The following is a 9,301-nucleotide window of genomic DNA, read 5'->3' on the forward strand; positions in this document are numbered from 1 at the left end:
GTTTTGATTTATGGGTTTTGTTCTTCTCGCGGCAATCAAGTGGTTCCGAGTGTTTCCCATCATCATTATTACCAAGTGTATGTCTCTTTTTAAGTATCACTTCAAATTAAGCAGCAAAGTATTCAGGAAGAGAAACATACTGATTCGTGTCACACAAAAGTGCCTGTTAACTGTCTTTCCTTAGTCCGGACATGGCAGCTTTATCTTCTGTGTTTGGTGTATAAACACTGGATCAACATACAGCACAGCAAGTGCAGTAAAACAGCACTTGAGAGACGGAGATGAAACGAGGAACACCACCACGGGCAAAGGCGCTTGGAAGAGGATCTGAGGATCGTTCAGCTCCAAAGCCCAGTCTCTCTTTCTCCCCTTTCTTCCTCAAAATTTCCTAATAATTAGCGCTGCGCCACAGATGTGCATTTCTCCCTCTTCACCCTGCTGCCTTTCAGTCCTCTGCCTGTGAATGTGGGATACGGGGATGACGGATTTAAAGAGAGCATCATATGCTTTCTATTTCATAAAGCCACCATTAAAATTGAGGACGTAGATGAAAGCCGAATAGCCCATATGAGGGAGAAAAAAAAAAAAAAAAAAAAAGCTGTGGAAAATTAAACAAACGTGTATTTAAGGACTGTAATCATATTTTAAGTTGTATGATGAACCCAAACATATGAGGGATAAGAGGAGAAAAATGCTAGTGACTTTGGAGGTTTTGAAACATCAACTCACTGGACTTTATAAAGCCGGAGGGAAACGGGATGGATGAGTCAACTGGCAATAAAAAAAATTCAAAGGCGGCTGACCATTTTATTTTGTGAGATTATGGGAGAATATTTCATCAAAGCCAAACGTATCTGCAACTGATTGGACACCCTGTTTCTCCCCCAATGAATCACTTCCCCCATAAACAAGTATCAAAACTAAGCTTCCACCCATAACGCTCAGACAGACGTGATGAGTGACTCTGAGTCAGGTACAAACAAGACAAGTGATTCAAGACAGTGCTCACTTTCATCTTTGAAAAGGGACAGGAAAAATGTGAGTTTTCAGCGAAAACATAGCATTTTATTCTTCTATTTGAATTCCAAAAACAAACCTGAAACCAAATCCCTCTTGAATAATAAAAAAAGTCCTTCCTCAGAGTCACTAATTAAAGTGTCACCAGCCAATGTGACTGAATGTCTCCTTTGATTCCAGCTTTTAGCTATAAACATTTCCACGCTGCAAAAAAACCCCCAAAAAAACAGCTTAAATAAATGGCACTTCATCACACCGGAGTCTGGCGCGGTTATTGATGAGATTTCGGAAACTAGCATCCTGGATTCCTTCAAGTAAGCGGCAGAGAGGGACCTATAACCTGCTGCAACACATAATCCCTCCATTTTTACTCCAGCTACTTCCTGATCCTTCGGCTGTCCCTCGTGAATGCTGTACCTGGCATATTTCTCCATCACACACCCTGGAGATGTAGGGTTATGGATGTAGGCTAATATGTATTGTTTTTTTTTTTTTTTTTTTTATTTCTCTAACAAAAATTGTAACTGTCTGTCTGTCTAAGCTTCAACAAAAAAATACAGTCTGCTTTCTTGCTAAAATTCTCAACCCGTAGCAATAGTTTTAATTCAGCCGGAGTTGGGAGGAGGTCCCTGGTTTACTGGGGCCCCTAAGGGACCACACAGCTGGTGTGCAATAATTGCTTGTGCAAGTGACAGTGGAGAAGAAGGCAGAGAGAGAGTTACCACCAACTGGTTTGAGCCTCCCCAGTAATCCTGCTGTGTGACCAGTCCATCCCAGGTGTGTTGCTCCAGTCTTGTGAAACATAAAATAGTATTTGCATCAACACTTGGAGACATGGAAGGATTTATCTTTCTCTCGTATTCCCACTCTTGATGTCATCCCCCCCTCTGAATTTCTTGCTTTCTCTCTCTGTTGCTCTATTTTTTTGTCATTTGTCCTCACTGCTGCGTTTCAAATGGAGAGTTTGAACAGAGGTTTGCCTCCACCTAGTGGCCTTAAGCCCTGTCTACATTTTGAAACCTCGCAGACCTTGACCACCAGTGAACCCACTTGAAATCCCCGCTCCTGCCAATCAGTCACCCGTCAACCTCCTCCCCCTCAGCTCCCCTGTCCCTCGTTCCTTCATTAAAGCCTCTGAACACCCACGCAGTTGATTTCAGTTATTCTGGCTGATTAGACTCTGCTGAAGTTGAAGTTGGGTCGGAGATTAGATGGGAATTTATTAGGGTCGCAAATCTTTCCTACCAATAGACCTTTTTCACAGCAGACATTTTGACTTGTCATAGTAGGAAAAGCCCAGCTGACACTGATAACCTTAAAGATGGCTCCATTCCATCAAGTGTCCCAGTAAGCTATTTCAGTGAGTCAGCATGCACAATACCAGGACCTCAATGCAGTCATCATTAATGGTTTTGAATACACCTGTGCTTTTCCTACTATGACATGTCAACATGTCTGCCGTGAAAAAGGTCTATAAGAATGATAAAGGTGTTATTTGGCTTGCCCTAACAGGTGCAACGAAGCTAACAAGAGACTCCGGTCTACGCACAACCACACAGTCCTGGGAGGAGGTCCAATCAGCTAGATTAAGTGAAAACACCTGTGTGGATATTCAGGGCCTTTAGGCCCCGTCCCCCCTCTGTTCCTCTGTTGAAAACACTGAGATCATGGGTCAAAGTAATGACTTTCTCTTCCAATTACTTTTATATCCAGACATGTTCACATTGTAAGCCTGCTCTAAAGAAAATACAATAAAAATAATACAAAACAGAAATACAATTACATTTCATTACACGGTTAATGTATTTGTTGGAATAAATGGAACATGGCAGTTAGGTTGCCTCTCTCACCTTTAGTCCTTTGAACTGCATTCACCCTTTTGTTTGGTTTGCGGTACCTTTCATTTCTGCAGGTTTCACCAAGTCAAATATAATACTTTTTAAAGACCATTATGAATGAAATTTAACACCTATATCACAACATCAACTAAGCCCTAAAGTAATTTTTTTCAGTATCGCTAAACAAAAACGTTGCTTTATATCTGTGGTACAATCCGAAAGAGACTCGCGCCAATAACACAAAGCACGTTGGTCTCATTTGTAGTCGTGATACAGCAAATTATATTTGGACTAGGGAAAGAAAGAACTACAACACCACGGAATAAAAAAATTAAAGAAGAAGAAGAGCATCAGAGGTAGCGCTGCATGGACGTAGGATAATTAAGACCTGTTGAGCAAATTTAAGACATTTTAAATGTGCAATATGTAATACTGACAGCTAGTGTTTAAAATAGTTACTGCAGTACAAATTCAAACTACTGGAGAGAGTCGTCTCCCCCGCCCCCTCCTCCCCAGACTCAAAGTTCACGTTGGTTGCCAGGCTGAGACCGCAGCATCCACAACAATGTTGCTAGACGCTTGTCTCACACAGCCAGATGTTACTTCCAGTTGTTACTTCACAGGCCAGCGGAGTAGCTAACGGTAGATGCTGGCTATATTGACAGTCATAAAAGCCAGTGCTCACGCGGAGCTCTGTACCCAACTGACAGACACACTTTTTCGGCTTAGAATTAGCTACGATAGGAACCCCTAAAAATACCACTACCTTGCCGTCCTCTCCACCCGACTGAACACACTTTATTTGCTTAGAAATAGGGCGACAATCTCTACACACACTGCAAACTCACTGTCCTCTCTTCCCGATTTACAGCCCCCCTCTCTTGGGTTAAAATAACTCATAGTTGTCGGCTATGGTCGCTGAAAAGGCTACGTGTTGTAAACAACCATGGCCCGCTTGCTTGTTCCTCCGGTAACGTTAGCTGTTAGCAGGGTTAGCATGGTGGTGTTAGCCAGGACCAGTCGGGATCACTTTATTGGCTGTGTCTTCATTGTTTTTGCAAGTAACCAACTTGGGTACTCTAGCTAGCTATATACACACACTCACCTGAAGGATTATTAGGAACACCACACTAATACCGTGTTTGACCCTAGCCTATCAATATGATCCAACATTTCTAAAGAATGCTTCGAGCACCTTGTTGAATCAATGACACAAAGAATTAAGGCAGTTCTGAAGGCGAAAGGGATCCCCCACACCATTACACCCCCACCACCTCCAGCCTGCCCAGTGGTAACAAGGCATGACAGATCCATGTTCTCTACCATCTGAATGTCTCAGAAATTGAGACTCATCAGACCAGGCAACATTTTTCCAGTCTTCAACTGTACAATTTTGATGCAAATTGTAGCCTCATTTATTATTTATTTTTAGTGGAGATGAGTGGTACCCGGTGGGGTCTTCTGCTGGTGTAGCCCATCCGCCTCAAGGTTGTGCGTCTTGTGGCTTCACAAATGCTTTGCTGCGTATACCTCGGTTGTAACGAGTGGTTATTTGAGTCAAAGTTGATCTTCTATCAGCCCATTCTCCTCTGACCTCTAGCATCAACAAGGCATTTTCGCCCCCCAGGACTGCAGCATACTGGATGTTTTTCCTTTTTCAGACCATTCTTTGTAAACCCTAGAAATGGTTGTGCGTGAAAATCCCAGTAACTGAGCAGATTGTGAAATACTCAAACCAGCTCATCTGGCATCAACACCCATGCCACGCCCATTCTGACATTCAGTTCGGAGTTCCGGAGATTGTCTAGACCTGGACCACACCCCTAAATGCATTGAAGCAGCTGCCATGTGATTGGTTGATTAGATAATTGCATTAACAAGAAATTTAACAGGTGTTCATAATAATCCTTTAGGTGAGTGTAATTCAATGTGAGAACAGGAATGTTGAAATTACATAAAATGCCTGTCCCTTATAGTCGTGATAAATTAGCCTGAAGCTAATGCTTACCTGTTCAGGAGGAAATTAGCCAACTCTGGTCACGCAACATGCCGTTTTTTTTAAGTTGTCAGAAAAGCTAGTATTTCAACTTAGCATGTTTCCTTAATATCTGATGACGCATTGGGGGCATTTTTGGATTTATTACAGTAAATATATTTTAGACTTTTTAATCTTTTTCAAGTCTAAAGAAACCCTGTGTGCAAATATGTAGAGCTGCGAAAACACTTCCATTTAATAATTATAATTGGTTTGTGATATAAATGTTATGTTGCTTGGCTACAGTGTTGTTTTCTTTTGTTGTCAACAAAAAGTCTTTCTAATGTAATTATTTTATGAAAACAACAAATGTGCTTGATATATTGGATTCATGTAAATAAGTACATATATAAATGTGTTTAAAATATATTACCATGTTATCATTATCAAGTTATTAGTTATTTCAGGACTCAAGTTAAATTTGAAGCAGCAAATGACATATGTATGATAGACGATATATAAAAATACATACAGCGTAGCAAAAAACTGACCCATGCTCTGTAGAAAACAGAAAACACACGAGGAGAAATTACATGCACAGTACATGTATGTACAGTGTGTATGTATACATATGTACAGATGAGTAGATATTGATCTCCATCTTGCAGAATACACATATACATTTTGCCGGTGGTCAAAATAAGAAGCCACTCATGATAAGATGTTATTACCTCAGCCATTTATTTCTTAAACATAAGAAAGAAGAGACTTCTCCAAGGTAGGAAAAATAACATTGCAATTTAAAATCAAGTGCACTTCAACAATGTCTCATCCTGTAAGGGAGCCGTCCCTTCCTACTGTGTGAAGTGAGATACACAAATTGAAAAAACAATCTAAAGAATCAATCTTTCCTGTAAGGCTTTGGGTGGGGTGCTGTGTTTGTCGAGATGTCAGTGGCGGTGACGAATATATATGTGGATATACCTAAACAGCCAATCCAAAAATCCCAACAATGTCCTCCGCGACATCTTCACACAAACAGAAATGTGACAAGGTAAGACGTCAACTGTGTAATGGACTCCAGGAGAAGTCAGGCAGTGGGCTCATTTGTGCTAAAACTCCTGCTTTAAGCTTTTAATCAGAATGGGAGCAAGAGGAAGAAGAAGATGGCAGCTCTGCACTTCACCTGGGCCAAACAGTATTTGTAAGTAATTTCCGGTGTTTGTTTGAACACTCTCAAGAGTACCAGATGGATGGAGTTTATTGCATCGTGGACAACTTCGATAAGTTCAGCCAGATGAATTTCCATGATGTAAGATATCGACTGTCAGTCACAGAGGGTTTAAACGTCTCAGGTTTTTGCCTACTTCAGCGCAGATGGCTGAGATACGCCACATGGGACTGCACAAAGTCAATTTAATGTACTTTTCTGTGATTAAAAAAAAACACTACCTGGCTCTCTCCGAATGATTTAATCCTCCTCTCCACTCTGGTAAGTCGTTCGGTTTTCAAAAAACACTGTGAATAAATTACAATTACCGCCTGGTCCAGTTACTGTTATAGGTGACTCATCCAAAAACAACACGGATAATGACGTACTGTGTTTAGCTCAATGGTTAGGTCGATAAAAGTAGGTCACAATCACGTTTTCATGATTTCCTACTGTACAAAAAATAGCCTTCTTTATTAGCAGAGAAAACATATTGAACCTATAATCAACCTACATCATTGTAACAGGACACATCTAAAAGGAAAAATCAACAAAAGAAGGAAGAAGAAGGAGAGAAGAAGTCATCTGCAATTTCAACTCACGAGATCCAATGTCAAACAATGTCCTATTTATATAGTAGGCCAGTTAAGACGATAAAATACAGCAATTCACAACTGCCTTAGTGCGTGTTACATACTCAGTATATATAACAATGTACATCAATGGCATTTCACATTTGACATTCTCAATAATACATAAAGTACTGTATCTGGAGTATAACCCACAAAACGATGCTGGTACCTTGTTAAACAAAACAAAGGAAATCTTGACATTACAGGGTTTCAAAGTAAGGAGTGCCATTTGACAGAAGAAAAAATGGGTGGTTGGATTGTACCTCTTTATGATGTCAAATTATTAGAAAAGAACTTGTTGTTGAACAGCAGGTGGCAGTGTTTGTCTGTTACTCAATGCATAAAAAAGAGTGCGAAGCCAGCGGTGTAGCCATCATAGACGCTTTCTTCTTTTTTAGGAATACTATGTTGCATCTTTGCTTCACCCAAAAAGGAAGAGCTGTACAATTTTGCCGTGTAAATAGTAGATACAAAATGCGACAGAAAACATCTACCATGGCTAGTTTGGCTAGTGTTTCTACCTATCAAGACTCTATCTTGGGTGCCGACAACTGTCAATGATTATATCAATAAGCAGGTTGGTGTAGGCAGTTGATGCTATAAAGTACATAACCTCATCCTGGACCAATTTTACCCCAATAATTCTCAAATTTAAAAAAACACATACTTTGATGCAAAAGTCAACAAGAAATACTGAAATTGCCTTTTGTGAATTCAGAAGGAGGGCAGTATTGTGGAGCAGATGTGAATATTTGTATGAGTGAAACCAGAGTCCATGTGAATGACAAAAAAAGCCAATCGTGAACATAGGAATAGACTTTTGGAACAGTACAGATTGGTTTGTGTGAGGTCACAGAGGTAAGTGGTCTCTCTGTCTTTTGTAATATAAATCTACTCAATGACTTTATTGTTGTGTGGTTTGGGGTTCATGACGAGGTGGTGGGGAAATGCAGTGTGACACGTGTGCTAAATTATACTTGAAAATGGTCTCAAAGTCAAGCTCGCCGGATGCAAAACAGGAAGCAAGCGCTCGCAAGATGTGGGAAATCAAAGTGTGATGCTTTGCAGCTCCAAAACGTTTTACAAGTGCATGAGATGACCAAACGAAGGGAACAACCTGTACGTGACCCAGCACTTGAAGCCAGAACCAGTGCAAACTTGTTACGTCGCCCCATGAGAGACATCACCGCACTCATGTTCTCACTCAGCAAAGTTTGAGACAGTTTGCCCTCACTTCTAACTCCCTGTGATAATATTCCCTTCTCAGACTTGTCCTCCAGGCCAATAACGAGTCAGAGGCTACAGCAACACTTGGCATTTCAATGCATGTTTTGAGATTGTATTTAAAGGTCGGATCTCATGATATCAGGCTGTATTTATTTACATTTGAGTCTGAAGTACTTTCCCCCCCCCTCTGACCCTCGAAATCTTCACCTTGCTTAAACAGGGCTAACCGAGTAACCGCGTCAAACTGCTCAGCTCTGTTTACTCCGGCAGGAAATGTTTGTCTTCTGGAGTAATTAAACAGTTATGTGGACATTTTACTGTAAGAATTCAGCAACGAGCGTATCAATACAAAAAACTACCAGCAGCATAAAACATCAAAATGACCTGGTGTGTAACGATACATCGATCTGGATCGATATATCGATTCAATCCTCAACGATCCAATATATCGATACAAAGTGAAAATATCGATACGTATTGTCATCTTTAAGATGCACCCTTAGTTTGAAATTGCCACTTCATATTTATTCTTCCTATTAAAATGAGTAGTTTGTTTTTAATTTAAATGTATGAAAGAGCTTATTAATGAAATTGTCAAATCATATTTTAGTTGCTTTTTGTAAACATATATAAATGATAAAATAGATTGTGTTAAATGGGCTTATGTATCGTCTCGTATCAGTCACAGGCCCCTGAATTGAATCAAAGTCATATCGTGGCAGACTTGTGATATCAGTAAATATTGTATCATTGTCCAAAGAATGGATATAATATTGTATTGTGAAAAAACGTCACTGATTGTTATCATGGCTCTTAGGTACCCTGGGGAAAGGGTGGCTAACTTTTTAGGCTTAAAATATGTCAGTCCAAATTGAATTAGACTAGTCTAAAAGCAAAATGAAGGGCTAAGATCACAGATCATCGACCATCTTAAAATAATTTGGTCGAACAGTACCTGAACAGATGCCCCTAGTGGAGAGTCTGCTGCCTGCTAAATGTGAATATATTTGAGTGATATTTGTGTTTTGCGGCTAAAAACATTGCATTGAAATATAAAGTGTAGCTGGAGATTAAGTTCATTCTCATGCAGAGAAACAGAAATACTGATCTTCACAGAAAACGTCAAACTTCTGTAAATGTTCTGCGGGATGAATATGTATCCTTGGCCATGATGTAATATGCCGGATAATCCATATCCATCTTATGCTGCCACCTGCATCTTGCTGTATATTATGAATAAATTACCATGGGAACTTAAAACTGTACAAAACATTAGTAAACACGATGAGCACATGCCTCAGTATCCCAGCTTGGAAAAAAACCCTGCTATCATAAGCAAGTTTTGCACAATTGTGATCAGATACATCACAATCACACGCAACATTTTACATGTACATTATAT

This window comes from Perca flavescens, chromosome 21 (genome assembly GCF_004354835.1).
Source record: "Perca flavescens isolate YP-PL-M2 chromosome 21, PFLA_1.0, whole genome shotgun sequence".
Classification (NCBI taxonomy): Eukaryota; Metazoa; Chordata; class Actinopteri; order Perciformes; family Percidae; genus Perca; species Perca flavescens.